At 46.2% G+C, this 19,923-nt stretch overlaps 1 protein-coding gene across 1 annotated transcript in view; it reads left to right on the top strand.

The window, feature by feature from the left end:
* Positions 1-19,923, top strand: part of CDON (cell adhesion associated, oncogene regulated) — a 109,194-nt gene that overhangs the window by 12,858 nt on the left and 76,413 nt on the right. Inside the window, exon 2 of the mRNA XM_081890853.1 lies at positions 3,249-3,299. The gene's annotated coding sequence lies outside the window, so the exon portion shown is untranslated. The remainder of the gene's footprint in view (positions 1-3,248; positions 3,300-19,923) is intronic.

Here is a 19,923-nt window from a genome sequence, read left to right as displayed (position 1 = left end):
AAAAATTCCAACAAAGAAGGAAAGAAAAAAAATTCAACAAGACAATACAATAGAAAAACAAAAACACTACATATACACGAACCTTAACAAAACAAAACAAAAACAATTAAAAAACACATCCCATAATTTCAATGTCTTATCCTTCATTCACTTGTTTCAGCGACCTCCTCACACCTCCCTTTTTTGTACTCCACTTCAGTTAGCTATTCCAGCAAATCCTTTCCATCTTCCTCTGTTTTCTGTCCTGTAATTTATCTTAACTTATCATAACCTTATTTTTCCCTTTAATACATTAATACAATTGACAGTCTGTTTGTACTTAGTTCTTTATAACATTTCTACTTAAGCCATATAATTTCATTCCAACATTTTTCTAACATTCATTAATTTTACAGTATTTCTGTAAATAATCTTTAAATTTTTTCCAATCTTCTTCCACCAACTCTTCTCCCTGGTCTCGGATTCTGCCAGTCATTTCCGCCAGTTCCATATAGTCCATCAACTTCATCTGCCATTCTTCCCGGGTGGGTAAATCTTGTGTCTTCCAGTACTCTGACTATCTGAAGCTGTGCTTAGGCTACGTTTTTAACCTTTCCCGCAAAAACTTTGATGCCACTGCCAGACGTATAGCTGCTCTGTATCATATATGCAAGAACACCCTATCAGTGATTATTCTCTGATCTCTCCCGCCGGCCTCTTTCCCTCCTTCAGTTCTGAAAAATATCCCAAATGCTCTAAAGTAGGGCAGAGGTTGGGGAGGGGGTGTTATTGGGGGTGGAAGTTGTCATATTTTGCTGGTCCTAAGGCCCCAGATTACCTTAATCCTGCTCTGTGTATAAGGAGAGGAGACAGTAAGGAAATTGTCTCTTTTTCAATTCCTGGAGGAGTCGAGAGATTTTGTTTGAAGACAGTTCTTAATTTCCTGCCTTGCGTGCTTCAAAGCTGAGGTATGCCTTAGGGAGTTTTTGGGGACTGCTCTGCTTGCAAGAGCTCAGGAAGCAGAGCTTGTGGGGAAAATGACAGCTGCAATTTTAATATGATGACTGCTTTTCAAATGAGCTCAATTACGGACGCGGGGCTGTTGCCCTGTTGACAGTGTTGGTTAAAAACCAGAAGAACAACTGCGTCAGATGCAGGGAAAGCAACCAGGCTAAAGGATGAACGCTGAAATGGGCCTCTTGTTAAGGCTTCACTTAACAAGGAAGCATGGAAGGTTTTCTTTCGATAGATAGATAGATAGATATACAGTCATACCTCGGGTTACAGATGCTTCAGGTTGCATTTTTTCAGGTTACGGACGCGCCAAAACCCAGAAGTACGGGAACAGGTTACTTCCGGGGGTTGCGCATGCACAGAAGTGCTAAATCACACTTTGCGCATGTGCAGAAGTGCCGAATCGCAACCAGTGCGTGCACAGACGCGGCGCTGCAGGTTGCGAACGCTGCGGGTTGCGAACGTGCCCCCCACACAGATCACGTTCGCAACCCGAGCATCCATTGTGTGTGTGTGTGTGTGTGTGTGTGTGTGTGTGTGTGTGTAGGTTTACGAAAGTACTGGTATGTGCAATGTCTCTTTTTCAAGTTACATTTTCTACAGATCAGTTTCATTTGTTGAGACATTAGTATTACATTAGGAAGAAAAGGGGGAAAGAGGTAGAGGGGGGAATGGGGAGTGGGGTGGGGGTCAGGTGGCAATGCTTCTATTCTACTTAGTGTATGTGTGGGTTCTCTTTACTATTCACTTGTATCCCTTTGGTGCTGAGAGAGGTTGGGGGTTGGCCTAAGGTGTGGTTGCTTGTTTTTGATTGTAACCCGCCAACAGCATTCAAATCAATCTGGCTATGCTGATGCAAACACACCTACACCCCACTCACACAAGAAACCAAAGTTTTCTTTCACTTCTGAGTATCTGTAAAAAGGGCTGCAATGAATTGCTGGTGAATTGGTGCAATTTCATAGCTGTCAACTTTTCCCTTTTCTTGCGAGGAATCCTATTCGGAATAAGGGAATTTCCCTTTAAAAAAAGGGAAACAGCTATGCAATTAATGTTGCTAGAAACGTTTTGGTTGGCTAAAAGTGTGTGTCTGGTTGATCAGGTAGCAGGTTCTTACTTTTTTCGTGGTTCTGGCCACATCCACACCAAACATTCAAAGCACATGACTCCCTGAAGAATCCTGGCAGCCACAGCTTTTAAGGGTGTTGGGAACTGTAGCCCCATGGGGGAGGGTAAAACCACAGTTCCCAGGATTCTTGGTGGGGAGAGGAGCATGACTGTTAAAGTGATACTAGTATGCTTTAAATGTGCGGTGTGGGTGTGTTCTTTAAAGCTATAGAGGGTCAAGTGGTTTTTGAGAAGTGGAGAATGCTTTTCAGCTGCATGCCCTCCTAGGCAACCTTGCAGGGACTGCACACCACTGATGGGAACAGCCACAGGCAACAGTGGGTGGGGCCAGAGGCAAAAGTAGGTGGAGCAATAGAGACTAATCTTTCTTTTTCAGAGAAGCGTGCATTCCAATCACACACAACTATGGGGTTTCTGTTTCTACAGACATAGGGCTACTATACGTCTGGGATCCCAGACATATCCGGGATTCATCCATTGAAAATAGTGTCCAGGCAGAATTTTAGAGAAGCGGTAAAATGTCAGGGAAAACTGGGAGCGTATGGCAACTATCTGACTTTTAGAAGACATCTGAAGGCAACCCTGTTTAGGGAAGTTTTTAATGTTTGATGTTTTATTGTGCTTTTAATATTCTGTTGGGAGCTGCCCAGAGTGGCTGGGGAAACCCAGCCAGATGGGCATGGTATAAATAATTTATTATTATTATTATTATTATTATTATTATTATTATTATTATTATTCCACTCCTGCCTCCAGAGCCACTTGCAGAAAATACATTTATGACAAGTTAGTGTTCAGCACCACCTCAGCTGCTCTCTATTGTCCTGCAAGGTTGAATCTTGTCCCCCATGCTGTTAACATCTATAGGAAGCTGCTGGGAGCTGCCACGGGATATTTGGAGTGTAGGTGGCACTTAGTTCTTTCTTCCACCTGAATCAGGCAAAGTGGTTGGAGGCGATGGTGAGGTAGAATTTTCCTCCCCAGTTACGCTCACAAGTCATGGAAGCATCCTTGCGTGGAAACACCACATGGGGCGTATGTGTTTGTGTGTCAACTTCCAGTGACAAGTGTAGGTGTCTGCCATCTGGGTACCACACAGCTGATTCTCTTTTCTCTGCTCTCCACAGAGAGACTTCCTTGGCAAAACTGGACCATTCCAGAAACGGTAGCCTGCCACGGTAAGTCTGCCTTCGCGGATGCTGCTACTTCCCTCTCTTCCCAATTGCCGCTTAATTCCTTGTGTAAACTCTTCGTTTTTGCCACCTCGAGGCATGCTTCCAGTGACCCTGTCCAGTGTTTCCTCTTCCCCCAACACACACACACACACACACATCTGGGAGGTCCCCTGGGAAGTCTGCTGCCTTGATCTCTTTCGGGTAAGTGCTAACTGCTGATAATAATCTAACAATAAGCATTTCAGGGCAAGGTTAGGGATATTATTATGGCAAAGCGTTCACACTCCTTTACTTGTTGTTGCAGATGGGGCCGGGGATGGGGGGAGTGGGCTGGGCTGGAAGTGGATGAGGATTGAGACCAAATAGGCCTCTTTTCCTGACCTTGCGTAAATGGCGGACTTTAGGTCACGGCTGTGCAAACAGAATCTTCCCTCCCCTACTTGTTTATTTCTTTATTTGTCTAGCTAATGCGGGTTTAGTTCAAATGCTGCTGAAAGGACTGCTAGTCCCCTGTCATGGGCTTCACAGCCTATGCCAGAAATTGGTGGCAGGACCACTAGGCAGGCAGCCAGGCCAATCTCTCCTCGAAGTGCCACATTCACCAAATTCAGGGGGTGCACCTTCCCACACTCTGTCAAATAGCAGAACTCTGCTCCCTGCAACTTCAGTGGAAAAAATCATGTCATTACTGAATTACTCAGCTTGCTGCTTGGGATAGAAGTCTCAATTCGCTCCTGTGCTTGCAGGGGCTGGAGAAGCCAGCTATTCCACATCCCTGTCCTGTTTCCATGGTCCCAAGGAGGAGTTTTCTGGGCTAGGAGGGAAAGAAAACTCCAATGGTCCTCTATCCTTCCACAGCTATTAGTCAGCTTTGGAGTTGTAAAGTAAAGGTAAAGGGACCCCTGACCATTAGGTCCAGTCGTGGCCGACTCTGGGGTTGCGGTGCTCATCTCGTTTTATTGGCCGAGGGAGCCGGCGTACAGCTTCCAGGTCATGTGGCCAACATGACTAAGCCGCTTCTGGCGAACCAGAGCAGCGCATGGAAACGCTATTTACCTTCCCACCAGAGTGGTACCTATTTATCTACTTGCACTTTGACGTGCTTTCGAACTGCTAGGTTGGCAGGAGCAGGGAACGAGCAACGGGAGCTCACCCCGTCACGGGGATTCAAACCACTGACCTTCTGATCGGCAAGTCCTAGGCTCTGTGGTTTAACCCACAGCTCCACCCGTGTCCCTAAAAGGAGTTGTAAACACATGCTATTTGTCATGGTTAGGAGTTGCCCCGTCTTCAATTCAGATTTTTGTGCAGGTGCATCACCAGGTAAACTACAGAATGATGGGCTGAAGCATTTGCCTAGTAATCTCAGGCCCTGGACTAGCTCTGTCCACCCAAGCTGGTCACAGGGCACCTTCTTATTTCACCTGAGCAGCAAGACATTCCTGGTGTTGATGTGGCCTTGCATGCTCTGCACCTATGCCCTGCAGCCCTGCATTTGGACTTATCTTTGGTTCCAACTGTCAGGAGTTCAGCCTACCCTCAAGTAGGACCCTGGCAGAGACAAATGCCCGACTGGCATGTTCTCTCCCTCCTGGTCGATCGTTCAGGAGCTTCAAAAGCTTTCTTCTGCCCGAACATCACAGCGACCGATGCCAACAAACACCTGCACACTTAGGGATCCGCAGAGTCTTTGCAGCTTGCATAACAGACCTCAGCAACTCAGCATTTTGGCTAATCTACTTTATTTACATATAAACATATACAGAGCACTGCAACAGGGCTCCCTCTCTCTCTAGCATCAGACAGCAAAGAGAAAAAGAACAAAAGACAATAGTCCCACTTCACGGAACACAGTAACACAAACCTCCTGTCTCCGTCACTTCCCACTCTGTGGAGTCAAAACATACACCGTCATGTGATAGACAAACATCCCATGACTGCAATCATAGATCAGGAATTCTAACAACAACACCTGCTTTCTTCTAGGCTTGCGTTTCATTCTGCTGGTTCCTGGTGTGGATAGTGTCATTATGTAGTTTAGTCAATAGGTGGCGCTGAACTGACCTGTCTCTGGGTGGAGTCAGGCAATTCCTGTTGCTGCTCTGTTCCTGTTGGAGAGAGGCAATAAAGTTCCTGTCCTGTTTCCTGTAGCTTTTAAGTCTTCCATGGTATTCCTTGGTGTCCGATGGTTTCCTTGGTTCTGAGTCCCCAAGCTTGCTCCTTAGCTTCGACTCTGTCAATTGGCTCCTGGCTCATCTTGTACATCTGCCTGTGGTTCGATCTGAATACTCACCTTTTCCAGGTCCTTTGCTCCCTGGATCTTGCCAGTGGGAAAAGGCACCCGTGCTGTTTGGACAGCAGGCACCATCTGCAATAATCAACTAGCTGAACTGGCAACAATCTCCCTGAAACAATAACCCTCATTGCAGTTGCCCCTTACCCTCATGGTCAACTGACCGCTATGCAGGACAAAAGACTGACAGTGATTGATAAAGTCCAGCTGGACTCACCGCGCTTGGCTAATCATTTAAGGAGCCATCCTTCTTCCATTTTCACGTGCTTATCCTTACTGCTTCTCTCAAGGCAAACCTCGCGTTCCTGCCTGTCGGCTGAGCTTCCCAAGCCCAAGACAGATGGCCCAATTGCATCTGCCTTCTGCAATTAAAACAGCAATTCCTGTCGCTAGGTACTGAGATGGGAAAATAAGGGACCCTCCTTTATTCCTGACCTGGAAAGTTCCCCAAGCAAAACACAGCTCACCCTCTCCAAGCATCTCATAATGAAAACAGCAGGCAACAGAGCAAGCTGTTTACACAAGCTGTGCTCTTCTTCCCATGGAGAGGTTGACTGGGTTGGAGCTTCCTTGCACATCCTTGTTTTAAAAAGACATTCCAGGGACTGGCTTGGCTCCGACATTGCATCTGTTCTGTTCTACAGACCAGTCAAAGGCTAGTCTCTTTATTTCATGGACAGAGAACCTTTCTGTTGAGGGTCAGGACCCACAAGTTGTTGGTGGGAAGGACCAAAGGCAGTGGTGGTTAAAGCTAACAGGGTGTGATGGCCTGGGACTCGGGCTTGAATTTAGAACCAGAGGAGTCTCAGTCTGCACCAGATCCTTCACCTCAGGCATCATCTGAACCAAGTCTGGGGCCTGATCCTGAAGAGTCCCAGTCTGCACAGGTTCCCCTGCAACAAACACCAGCTGGGCCGAGTCAGGGGCCTGAGCCTGCCCTGGCTCCAGATGCGGGGATTACCTCGTTGCCTTCAGCTGGGCCATCACTTACAGCTGCTCCACTACCAGTTGGGTCAGGGGAGGCTGAGGCGGCCCCTGGGTCTAGTAACCCACCGACGTCTCCCGAGCTGCAGAGACTAAGGTCTGAGAGAAGGAGAGACCTGAGTACTCACAGGAGGAGTACTCACCTTCAGGAGAAACAGGGAGGTGAGTCGCCGAGGGATCAGGACCGGCCGTTACCCTGACAAAGATTAAAGGCTGTCGGACCCCGCCCCAGGTTGTGGGAGCAACATTGCTACATGCTAGATCCTCCCTGAGATTCTGTACCTGTCCTGCCTTGGAGGTTTCCTGCCTCGTGTCCTGCCTTGACCCTGTTGGACTGACTCCCAGTGGAAACTTTGGATTCTGGACTGGTCCTGGACTGTGTTTCACGGGTTACCCCTGAGCCCAACACACAGGAGCTTGGACTGAACACCTTTCTCTCTTCTTCCTCCCCAGTCTCTTCACTGCCCAGCTGTCAGCTGGGGGTCAGACATCTTGCGAAAGGTCTGAACAGATCACTTGCAGAGGACTTTTGAAATCAGGCTAAGGTCTGTGTGTGGCCGTAGGGCTGTTGGTTGCTCATCATAGCCCTACTTTTATATAGCAGAATTCTCTCCTTGGTCTTTCGGCTTAGGGATGGGGAACTTTTCCAACCTTGGGGCCATATTCCCTTTGAGGCAACCTCCTAGAGGCCACATGCCAGTGGTGGCCAGAGCAACAAATATGAATTACCTGTATACCTCTGCACTCCATCCAGACAGGCAAGAGGCATGATTAGAGTTCAAGGATGCATTCCAGCTAGGTAATAAAACTTGAGGTGTGAAGCAAGGCCAATGAGGGGTGTGGCCTTGAGAAGGAGGGTGTCGCTTGTCGTGTCAAGGGACCACGAGGCTCATCTAGTCCAACCCCCTGCAATGTATGGATCTTTTGCCCATCATGGGACTCGAACCCACAACCTTGAGATTATTAGTCTCATTCTTAACCAACTGAGCTATGATGGGTACACTAATTGTGTGACAATTAGAGTAAAACAGTCTAACTATAAAGTTGGGCTGAGACTTTGGATGTATTAGTTATATAACAAACTAGGGTGTGTGTTTGGGTGTGTGTAATGCACATCTGTATTGGACTGAAATGTGATGATGGCATCATTATGACAAAAAGAATTTTTTTTAAGAAAATGGGATTTGTTCATAAGCATGGGCCCCCAAATGCTATAAATCTCCTGCTGTTTAGGAGGTTTGAGTCTTGCTGCAACTGACTAACACAGAATTAGTGGAATTGGAATTAGTTGCTTGTTCGCCAGAAGTGGCTTAGTCATGCTGGCCACATAACCCGGAAGCTGTACACCGGCTCCCTCGGCCAATAAAGCGAGATGAACGCCGCAACCCCAGAGTCGACTGGACCTAATGGTCAGGGATCCCTTTACCTTTATATTGGTTTGTCATGCTGTGCAGGTGCAAAACCTCTTCTTTGCATACAGTATATCCTACCTGTAGTCACTTTTCTGGCGCACCATGTCTTAGGATCTGGCCCCAAGCATTATTAACACCATTTGCCTTTCATTTAATTAGAAAAACAATCAAGCCCCTCTTCATTTCATCACTACAAACAGCGAGCCAAAGATGTGGCTGGTCCGGCTCCGCCGAACGCAACAGATTTACACCAGGAATGACTGTGGTCTGCATTGTGTTTTATTCAGCCACAATAAATTTTCTCCTGCAAGTGCTCTGGTGTGGCATGAAAGCAGCTGTGTTTTCTTAGGCACCAACAATTTGACTGATATGGTTTTTATTGCCACCACAGAAGCTGTTAGCGCGTAAAAGTTACATTAAAGTTTTATGGACCTTGCTGTCTCCTATGTTAACTTTCATATATCTAAGGAAGGTTTCCAAAGGAGACACCTCCTTCCAGAAAAGGCCTCTGCAGGTCTGGAAGAACCCACACATGCCACACATTTAAACACAGAGAAATACAGAATCCACCGTCCGATTGATTCCTGTCCCTCACCTTGCAGAAAAGCAGCGGTCCCTCCTGCTTTGGTGCCCCCTTCCCATTAAAAAGCAAAACAAAACGCTCTGTCATACAAGTCTCAATCATTATGCCGTATCAGATCATGTCGCTAAGAATGCCATAATGTAACGGGCAGCCGGCCAGGAATAATATTCGCATTCCCACTGGAAATCTCGAAAACCCTTTCATTTCACCGCGTCCCCAGATATACTCTCCACAAAGAGGTCATGAAATCTAAACTTCAGTGTATAAACCGCAGGAGGACATCGGCTGAACATGTCAGGCTGGGAGCGAGGGGGTGGGCTGAGGGGGGGTGTGTGTGAAAAAAGCGGGGAGGGTGTCGCATTAAAAATTGCCTTGCCCATTTACAATCTGTTGAAAGTTTAAAGATCGCTTTCTTTGAGGTGACAAAGCAATCTGTCCGCAGCAAACAAAGGCCATTTACCCGAGTGCTTGGTTTTGGGGTTTTTTGATGGTGTGTGTGTGTGTTTGCGTTTTGTGGTTGTTGCTTTTTAATGCGCGGAACAAGGGCGACTCTGCAGCCGAGTCAGCTTAGAAGCAAGAATGGTGCCTGAATCGGGGAGACAGGATGATTTGGGAGTGTGGGCTCGCTTGCATTGTTCCCCTTCCTCCTCGCCCCCACCCCCCACCCCCGTGCTGCCCCCATGCTGATCTGGCTTTGGCAATTTGAAATTGATTATTTTGGATTGTGTGCGTGTGTAGAGCCCCGCCCCTTCTGCCAGCTAATTAAAAAGTGGCCTTGTTGAGGCAGCATGCTTTTAAATTGCTAAGGATTGGCAGGCCGGGCCCGGCAACAAAAAAATCATTAATTCTAATGTGACAGTGTTTCTTTAAGGGGCCCTCATGGTACAGGACAGGGGTCGGATCAAGTTGATTATGGACTCCTGTTCTCATCAATCTCGCGCTCTGCGGGAAGGTAGCGGAAACATAGCTCCAGACTTTGGCTCGCTTTTCAGCTCTGGGCCGAGCTGGGGTCGAGACTGGTTCTCAGGCTCCTCGTTTCTCCTGGGGGGAAGGAAGGGGGGTCAGAAACGAGGCTCCTCCGCGTACAGCCAAGTGTAATGAAGAGTCCGCCTTCGTCATCTTCGGCGAGATTGCTTTTCAGCGTTAAAAGCGCTCCAGCCAGGACACTGCTGTTATTCAGCTGGGCTGGGGCTGGTCCTGCCGGATTATCCCAGAGCAGGGTGTGAGATATCAAAGTTGGAAGAGCAAGGCAATGTCAGCTCTGCTTTGTGAGATTCACTCCCATGAATGCATGAAAGGCTCCCTGTACAAACTGCATTAGATGCGCTCCAAATGTTCATTCCTGATTGGTCACGCTCTGACCCGCAGCTGCATTCCCTGGCTGGAGGAGTGAAAGATGCACTGTGGCTTTGTTCTGCCAAAATCAGGGCTTGGAACCATGACAGGACTATCATATTACTGAAATGGAGGGTCATCTGGAGAAAAATGATCCTCGCTGTGGCTCGAGGGCCATGTCCCTCCTCGGGAGAACAAAACACGGAAAGTCCCGGATTGGTTTCCGTTGAGGTGGGCGCAGTGAATACTGGGTGCAAAACAAGGATCCGCCAGAGGCCCTGCGTCCTGCTCCATCACAACATCCAAGGATACAACTCGCTCTTCTAAATTATTTGCTTCTAAATTCTGCTGTGTGGATCAAAACGGTGACTGAACAATATACAGTGGTACCTCGGGTTACATACGCTTCGGGTTACATACGCTTCAGGTTACAGACTCCGCTAACCCAGAAACATTACCTCGGGTTAAGAACTTTGCTTCAGGATGAGAACAGAAATCGTGCTCCGGCGGCGCAGCAGCAGCAGGAGGCCCCATTAGCTAAAGTGGTGCTTCAGGTTAAGAACAGTTTCAAGTTAAAAACGGACCTTCGGAACGAATTAAGTACTTAACCCGAGGTACCACTGTCCTTGGCATGTTTAGGCTTTATCTAAAATAGATCTTGCCTTTCAGTGACTAATTTGGACTCACTATCATAACCCAAGGTTGGTTGGTTTTAAAAAAAACAAACCCAACTAGCTTTGATAATTCCATTGTCTGCCCCAAATGTCCTCCCCCCCTTGTTTCAGAGAATAGTCTCTTTTATTTTTGTTAAGTATCTAGTGCTCATGGACATCAGCGCCATGAAAATCGGTGGGTGGCAGCTGCTGAAAGCACAGCAAAACAGTAGATGGGTTGTGTTCAGTGCTTTTTTTCCTTTAAAATGTTTAGGGGTACTCTCATTTTCCTACTCATATTGAAATACTGCCCCTCAATGAGGCCAAACTTAGATTCACAACATGTTTAGGGGTATGCGCACCTCTGCGTCCCCCCCAGAAAAAAGGACTGGTTGTGTGTATTCTGAGAATCTGTGCAAATGCAGGATGCCCATGCTGATACTAAGCAAAGTAAATTAATAATTCCCCCAACACAGCATTTTGTAGCAAAAAGAACCTAAAACACTGCAATAAATCAGAATCAGATAGGCAATTACAAAATGTGCACCGTTTATTCTGAGTGTGGCATTCGGTTCTTATTGTCACAGAATTTGGTTGGGGCATTATGACCTAGTGGTCACCGGGGAAGCAGTTTTACTCAATGCGCCTTTTATTGTCGGCATATTCCAGCTGAACCCCAGCTGAAAAGTAAAAGTTTTTAAAACATGTCCTGTCCTATTTAGGGCTGGCCCTTTTTATTGGGGATGAGCTAACCACTACACAACAGGCTCTAATTCAATAGTTCTAGTGAAGCACCCAGGGGTGGGCTATCTCTCGTTTTGCCCCTCACAGAGCTACAGTTTGTGGCACCCTTAACAAAGTACAGTTCCCAGGATTCAAAGAGGGGTGAGTGAGAGAACGTGCTTTTAAATATATGGTGTGTATGCAGCCTTTGCACCCAAGGTGCTTCCCCTTAAGTCAATCCACTCCTCTCATTTTTCTGCCACGGTGTCTTCGCAAAACTGCAATTGCTGTTTCTCGCCCATTTATTTGTGGGGCCAGGGTCTCTGCCTCTGTCCCTGCAGGTGAATCCCCCATCCAGGAAACATTAAGAATCATTTAGAAACAATAACATTTGTTTGTCAAAGAGCCCTGCTGGCTATCAGGTATCACTTGAGGCAAAACCTTAATGAGAGACACAATAATGGAACAGCAGCTTTGAAAGTACCGTATTTTTATTCTAGCTGTATGAACTGCACAATGGACTGGCTTGACCATTTGCCAAGAACCTTCTACAGTCGTACCTTCTACAATCGTAGCTTAGTTCTCGAACGTTTTGGCTCCTGAACACCACAAACCTGGAAGTGACTGTTCCAGTTTGCAAACTATTGTTTGGAAGCCGAATGTCCAGTTGGCAATCAGAGCTTCCTGCAGCCAATCAGAAGCCGCACTTTGGTTTCTGAATGTTTTAGAAGTCGAACAGACTTCTGGAATGGATTCCATTTGACTTCCAAGGTACAACAGTATACCGTATTTTTCGCTCTATAAGACGCACCAGACCATAAGACGCACCTAGTTTTTGGAGGAGGAAAACAAGAAAAAAAATTATTCTGAATCTCAGAAGGCAGAACAACAAGAAGGATCGCTGGGCAGTGAAAGTAGCGATCCCTCTTGCTGTTCTGGCTTCTGGCATAGCTGCGCAGCCTGCATTCGCTCCATAAGACGCGCACACATTTCCCCTTACTTTTTTGGAGGGAAAAAGTGAGTCTTATAGAGCAAAAAATACAGTATGTATTTGATGGGAAACGAAACCAGCATCCTCCCCTACGACCTATACTGAGTTTGCTGCTAGCATATAACTCCACTTTTGTTTCCAAGGAACTCAAGCCAGCATTCAAGATCCTCCCCCATATAATATACCTCACTGGGGTTGTGTTTTATCTTCACAACAACCCTATGGGGTTGGTTAAGGTAAGAGATGGCAAGTGTTCCAAGGGAAGCTTCATGGTTGAATGGGGACTTGAACCCGGGTCTGCCTAGTCTATATCATGCTGGCTCTTTATGCAAATTAAGAATTATTTCCAGCTACCTCTAAGCTTCTCACGTGCTCTAGCAAATGCTTGACCACATCACCATCGGGAGTCGACTTTGGCTATTCCAAAGTGAGAAGAAGAAGAAGAAGAAGAAGAAGAAGAAGAAGAAGAAGAAGAAGAAGCAGCAGCAGCAGCCACTCTAGGCAGCTCCCAACAGAATATTAAAAACACGTTAAAACATCAGACATTAAAAACTTCCCTAAACAGGGCTGCCTTCAGATGTCTTCTAAAAGTCAGATAGTTGTTTATTTCCTTGACATCTGATGGGAGGGCATTCCACAGGGCGGGTGCCACTACCGAGAAGGCCCTCTGCCTGGTTCCCTGTAACCTCACTTCTAACAGGGAGGGAACCACCAGAAGGCCCTCGGAGCTGGACCTCACTGTCCGTGCTGAACAATGGGACTGGAGACGCTCCTTCAGGTATACTGGGCCGAGGCCATTAAGGGCTTTAAAGGTCAGCACCAACGACTTGGACACCAGAGTGACGCAGCACTGTCCCTCTGGAAATGGTCACCTCTATCTGCCATTCCTAGCCAGTGTGCATCACAGCCTCTGTTTATGGCTCTGCAAATGGGCACAGCTTTGTGTCCTTCAAACCACGCCACCTTCTCTCGTGTGATTCCAGCCCACTCCGATCATATCCATCTCTGAGCAGCAAACTGGTTAACGTGACCTTGCGAAAGGTTGGGGGGGCTGGAGTTACTTCTCCCTCCTTTTTTGTTCTTTTGAAGCTTGAAAGGGAGTTTAAAGGCTCCAATCAGTAATGGGAAGCGAATGGGCACAGGTCAGAATAAATTAGACTCTCCTCTTGCAATGAAAACCAGGTTGGCTGAAAATTACCCCCACTCCCCAGTTCTCACTATTTTTAGTCCCATGGCGGCAGGGCAGGCGGATGTGGTGGGAGAACAGAACTATTTACCTTTTGGCAGGCATCAAGTATTGAACTTGAGAAGGGAGAACAAAAGGGAGAACATCTTTCTCTGGGCAAGCGGAACTCAAAAGGGTCAATTCAGAGCTAGCCCTGGATTTAATACTTCTGTTACTGCTCTTTATCAAAAGAATCCAGGGAGGTGTACAAAAGAAGACTTAATTCACACGACAGAGAGATGTTGTTTGAAAATGAGCGAATAAGTATCAGAAAATGCAACACACATGCAAAACCACCCAAATATTGCTTCTTAAAGAAGCTGCCGAAAAGAAAGAGCCCGTGTAATATAGTTGTTAGAGTGTTGGAGTAGGACCTGGGAGACCAGGGGTCAAATCCTTACTTGGCCATGAAGCTCGCTGAGTGACCTTGGGCCTTTCTCTGCCTCCTAGGCTAGCCTACCTCATAGAGTTGTTGTGGGGATTAAATCTGGAAGGGGAAGAACCATGTACACCACCACATGACCCCAGTAAGTGGAGCTTTGGTTGCAGGGCAGTAGCCACAGAGGAGCAGCACCTTCTCGTTTCGCCTCAGGCGGCAAAACGGGACGGGCCCCCACCTGGTCCCTCTGTGATTTATGCTTTGCATATGCCAGGTGTAACTGGGCTGGCAGCCCCTAAATCTCCCCTTGGTACAAATGGGAGCTTTCCTTCTGATGCAAACGGCAGGCACGAGGCAGGCGATCTGGATCAGGACCACAGTGGGCGGCAAAGGGTTAAAGCCCTCTCCTTCCTGGCCAGGGTCTGGGACTCAGCACCTGCTGTTAACTTTTTAAAAAGCGATTCCAGAAATTGCAAATTGCATGAATGACGTCTTGTCTAGTTTTGGACTACCTCTTTTAGGCTTACACCTGACGGTCATTTGCCGGGAACACTTCTGCTTGTTAAACTGCAGGGCAAAATGTACTGGGAAAGGAAAGTCCTCTGATTCAGAGAAAGCTTTACTTGAATGCTTGTAAAGAGAAAACAGCAGTCTGCTCATGGACTGTGGTTGTTTAAGAGGCATTCTCTCAACATTTTCACCTATAATGACATCCACAGTGTGGACAAACACTACAACCTCCATGTTGCAGTGCAAGCATTATCTAACTATAGTATAAACACAGAAAAGAGCAATCTGCTCATGGACACCCCCTAAAACTGTAATTGTTTAAGAGGCATTCTCTCAACATTTTCACCTATAATGACGTCCAAAGTGAGGACAAACACTACAACCTCCATGTTGCAGTGCTAACATGATTTAACTACACTATAAGCACAGAAAAGAGCAGTCTGCTCATGGACACCCTCTAAAACTGTAATTGTTTAAGAGGCATTCTCTCAACATTTTCACCTATAATGGCATTATTATTATTATTATCCGCACCATGGACAAACACTACAATCTCCATGTTGCAGTGCAAACATGATCTAACTACAGTATAAGTATAGGAACAATCCCATGCTGCTGTTTAACTCCCTATAAGCAAAATATACCAACATAACATGTGGGAGTTAGTATGTAGTGGTTTGAGTATCAAACCAGGACCTGGGAGATGGGTTCAAGTCCCCTCACAACCACAAACTGACTGAGTGTCATATATTTTAGCCTCATCTACTTAACTGGATTGCTGTGAGGATAAAACAAAAGAGGGGGAGAGAAACGATAACTGCCTTGGGATCCTTGGAGGAAAAGCTGGATACCAATGTAGAAAACGAAATAAAGTGAAACGTGTATGTGAAATCATCTGTCTGCTGGATTCCAGCAAAATCGGTTTTCCTCCTGGATCCGGATGGGTGGAACTCGCAGCAGATTTCCCGGTGGGATTCAAAGCAGCACGGTTGCTAACAGTCCATTTGAAAGCACCCAAGGCTCCCCTTTCATAAGACGGTTGCATTGTGTGTTGGAAAACACAGCTGGGGAGGGGAGAAGCAAAGCAATTGAGGAGTGTTGCAAAAGCCCATGGTGCCCTGCCAGCTTCCGCAGACCAGGGCTGCCATTTCACTCTTGGAACAGCTGGGTGTATTTTTCATTTGGCCGTTGCCTGGCTTCTGATATCAGCATTGTGCCTGATGTCACCTAGCTGATAAAACATGGCTTCATCCCCCATTGAAAGGAGCAAATGAGTGAGCCGGACAAAGAGCAGCGAAGAAAAGGGCTCACTTTAAAGAGGCTTTCAAGGATGTTGCTTAAGTCTCTTTTATAAGCTCCTCAAAGCTCCGTCCCTCCTCCTATTAACTTCCCTCTAGGTGGGAGCCTCTCCTTCTGAAGTGTGACATAATGAGAGGACTGTGACTTCTGGGGCAGTCAGGTGGGGCCAGAGAGGCTGCCATTGCTTGCACAGTGTTGTACTTACCTGGTTGTAGCCTACAAAAACAACAATCAAGGGCGTGTTTGCTGCTTTGGCATGATGATTTTGCACCAGTCTGTACTGCTGGTGGCTTGTATGGTTTCCATATAATAATGACATCTTCTACCAGCCTGTTGTAATTGATATCCCATTTCTAGGGGTGCGGGGGCGCGATTGTCACTTTACAAGAGAGAAATTAATGATGCATCTTTCAGTAATTTTGCAAGGACCCCTGACTGGAGCAAGAGAGACATCATTTCCTTATTAGAATATTTTATTCTTCTTCCCAGGCGTTTTGTTACCACCCGAAGCCTGTCATTTCAAAACCTTAAGTTTAATTTTAGATAGATTCCACACACACCCTTCATTTCTGTAGTTATCATTTATGGTTGTCGTTGAAAAATCTTAATAAGCCATTGATAAGGGGAGCAAAAACCTCACACCTATTTTAATGTGCTAACAAGGTTGCCTGGAAATACACACACACACACACACACACACACACACACAAAAGGGTGTTATCTGGGTACCGGTTATAATTTCAAAACTCCTTCCAGCTCTTGCCTTGCTCCGCTCTTTTATATTTTATCCCTACTTATATTTTATCACTACTACATTTTATCACTATATTTTATCACTACTATTCTATCTAATAATATTAATATTATTAATAATAATAGTTTATTATTTATACCCCGCCCATCTGGCTGGGTCTCCCTAGCTACTCTGGGCGGCTTCCAACAAAATATTAAAATACAATAATTCATCAAATATTAAAAGCTTCCCTAAACAGGGGTGCCTTCAGATGTCTTCTAAAAGTCAGATAGTTGTTTATTTCCTTGACATCTGACGGGAGGGCATTCCACAGGGCGGGTGCAACTACTGAGAAGGCCCTCTACCCAGTTCCCTGTAACCTCACTTCTCACAGCAAGGGAACCGCCAGAAAGCCCTCGGCGCTAGACCTCAGTGTCTGGGCTGAACAATGGGGGTGGAGACGCTCCTTCAGGTATACTGGGCTGAGGCCATTTAGGGCTTTAAAGGTCAACACCAACGCTTTGAATTGTGCCCAGAAATGTACTGAGAGCCAATGTATGTCTTTCAGGACTGGTGTTATGTGGTCTCGGTGGCCAGTCCCAGTCACCAGTCTAGCTGCTGCAGTAAACAAAGGTGGTAGGTGCTGGGGGAATTGGAGCCAAGCCTATTGTTTCTCAGTAGCCCAGTCTTGGTGATACTTAAGTAGCCTAATAAGTATTGAACATACTCAGTACCCTGAAATGTTATGGGGCGAGACAAATGGAAAATCAGGCAACTTGTGAATGCCCTTGATAGTATTCTAAGGAAAGCATGCAGAATCTCGTCGCTCGGAAGTGTTGCAGGTCCCAGCATAGGGTGTGTGGCTAGTAACCTAAATGTTCCCGGTAAATTAGAGTATTATGGTATTAAAGCCTAGTGCCTCTTTCCCAAAGCCTAGGAAGCTTCTGTTCGGCTTAGGGAGGGAGGTGTGACGTCAGGACGTTGTAATGTCACACGCACAATGTCACCCCCCCACATCGCCCTCGCAAGCTGGCGCCTCTGGCCTTAGCTGCTTCCCTGTGAAACATTTCACTGCACAATACTGGTGGGAGTGCATTTGCTTGCCAATTGTAAAGTTTTAGCATCAAATTGTACAGATGCCTGCCTCTTCAGCATTTTTATTATTATTACAGTGGTACCTTGGTTACCAAACGGTTTGGCTCCCGAAGAAATTGGCACCCAAACGCTGCAAACCCAGAAGTAAGTGTTCTGGTTTTTGAACATTTTTCGGAAGCCGAACATCCAATGAGGCTTCTTCGGCTTCCCACTGAGTGCAGGAAACTCCTGCAGCCAGTCGGAAGCTGCGCCTTGGTTTTCAAACAGTTTAGAGTCGAACGGACTCCAGGAATAGATTAAGTTTGAGAACCAAAGTACCACTATATTATTATTATCAGAGACTTTTCGATCATGTATTTGTTGTTGTTGTTTAGCTGTTTAGTCGTGTCTGACTCTTCGTGACCCCATGGACCAGAGAACGCCAGGCACTCCTGTCTTCCACTGCCTCCCGCAGTTTGGTCAAACTCATGCTGGTAGCTTCGAGAACACTGTCCAACCATCTCATCTTCTGTCGCATACCCCTACCTAAACATTTCGTGAATCTAAGTTTGGCCTCATTGAGGGGCAGCATTTCAATATGAGTGGGAAAATGTTGTTGTTGTTCTTAAGTCGTTTAGTCATGTCTGACTCTTTGTGACCCCATGGACCATAGTCGTTTAGTCGTGACTATGGACCCCATAGTCGTTTAGTCGTGTCTGACTCTTCATGACCCCATGGACCAGAGCACGCCAGGCACTTTTGTCTTCCACTGCCTCCCGCAGTTTAGTCAAACTTATGTTAGTAGCTTCGAGAACACTCTCCAACGATCTCGTCCTCTGTCGTCCCCTTCTTCTTGTGCCCTCCATCTTTCCCAACATCAGGGTCTTTACCAGGGAGTCTTCTCTTCTCATGAGGTGGCCAAAGTATTGCAGTCTCAGCTTCAGGATCTGTCCTTTCAGTGAGCACTCAGGGCTGATTTCTTTCAGAATGGAGAGGTTTGATCTTCTTGCAGTCCATGGGACTCTCAAGAGTCTCCTCCAGCAGGTCATGTATTTAGCTTTAAAATAAAAAGGCCCAGGTTGTTCTCTGTGCCTCATTTACTAAGAATTTTCTCACTTCAACAGAGTGAGTCTGCATATCTGCAGCTAACACATAAATGTTTTCCATTGAGCCCGATGTCCATGGCCTGCTCATTTGAAAGGTTGTGATGATGAAGATGCCTGTTCTTTGAGAACAGTGATGGGGAGGGAGCCTGTTGCCTGCCGGTCTTAACTCCAGCTCCCATCAGCCCCAGCCAGCTTGCCCAATGGCCAGGAATGATGTGAGTTGGAGTCCCACATTTCAGTTTTTCAATGCTTGTAAGAACTGCTAAGGTAAGCATTTTCTTTAACCTTGGGCAATTTGATTTTCCTGTCCATTTTGAATGGGCTGTTGCTGTTTTACTCTGCGGGTTTAATTTTTCTGCATTAGTGTGCATTCTTGATTATAATGACTATGAAACTGTAGTCTAATATCCTGTAGTCTTCTAATATCCTGTACTCCCACAAGATTAGAACTTCAGAATATGGGGCATTATTTTATTTTATTTTAAGCCCCAAATAGCTATCCCCTTGTGCATGCTCTAAAGTCCAGTATTGACTGGATGGAGGAACCTGAAGAAACTTAAGGGATGCGCTTACAGTCATGGATTCAGGAACAATTTGCCATTCATGTGGAAAGGAAAACCCCACACTCTCTGATAACAACAACATGGGAAGCAAGGTGCAGACAATCAGCTACAAAGTCAAACTTTGGATCAAAGAGCACTATAAATGGTATACACTATAAAAGGCCCACAGTTGTGAGGATAAAAGCAGGGGAATATGTGTGCATTTGTTGGAGGAAGGGTGGAATGAGAATATAATTATTATTTTTGTACATGACTTCACACCTAACAAAAAGATGATGTTTCTCATGGTTTAACGCAGAGGAAATATTTGCAGCATGTGGTGTTTTCCTACCTCATGTGGAAATAGGGATCTTTCGGTGCATTTAGCTAGCAGGACTGCTTAATCACAATTTCAGGAGCAGCTGTTTACCAAGTTATTTCAAAACCTCACATTTTCACCCAAATCCCCCTCTGGGAGTTAGCGATCTCCCTTGTAGACCGTGTGCGACAGACATGAAGAAACAAGCTGTCCGTCATCCCTTCTGAACCATGAAGCGGTTTGTCCCCTGATGTTAATTTAGTTAGATCACGGCCAAAGGGCGTAGCTTGTATCAATGCCAGGCCTTAATGAGCAGCTCATTTGAATCCATGCAAAGTACCAGGGAGCATGGAGACATGCTAATTAAAGTGACTGCTGTTCTTTAATTAAGCAGTAATTCCCCCCCAAAGAGGTGATTATCATGCAAATGGAGCCCACTTAAGTGATGTAAATGCTTTGGGCAATA

The sequence above is a fragment of the Podarcis melisellensis genome (assembly GCF_964234715.1).
Source record: "Podarcis melisellensis genome assembly, chromosome: 15".
NCBI classification, from domain to species: Eukaryota; Metazoa; Chordata; class Lepidosauria; order Squamata; family Lacertidae; genus Podarcis; species Podarcis melisellensis.
Note: the sequence above shows the minus strand (reverse complement) of the source record. Positions and strands in the feature narration are given on the sequence as shown.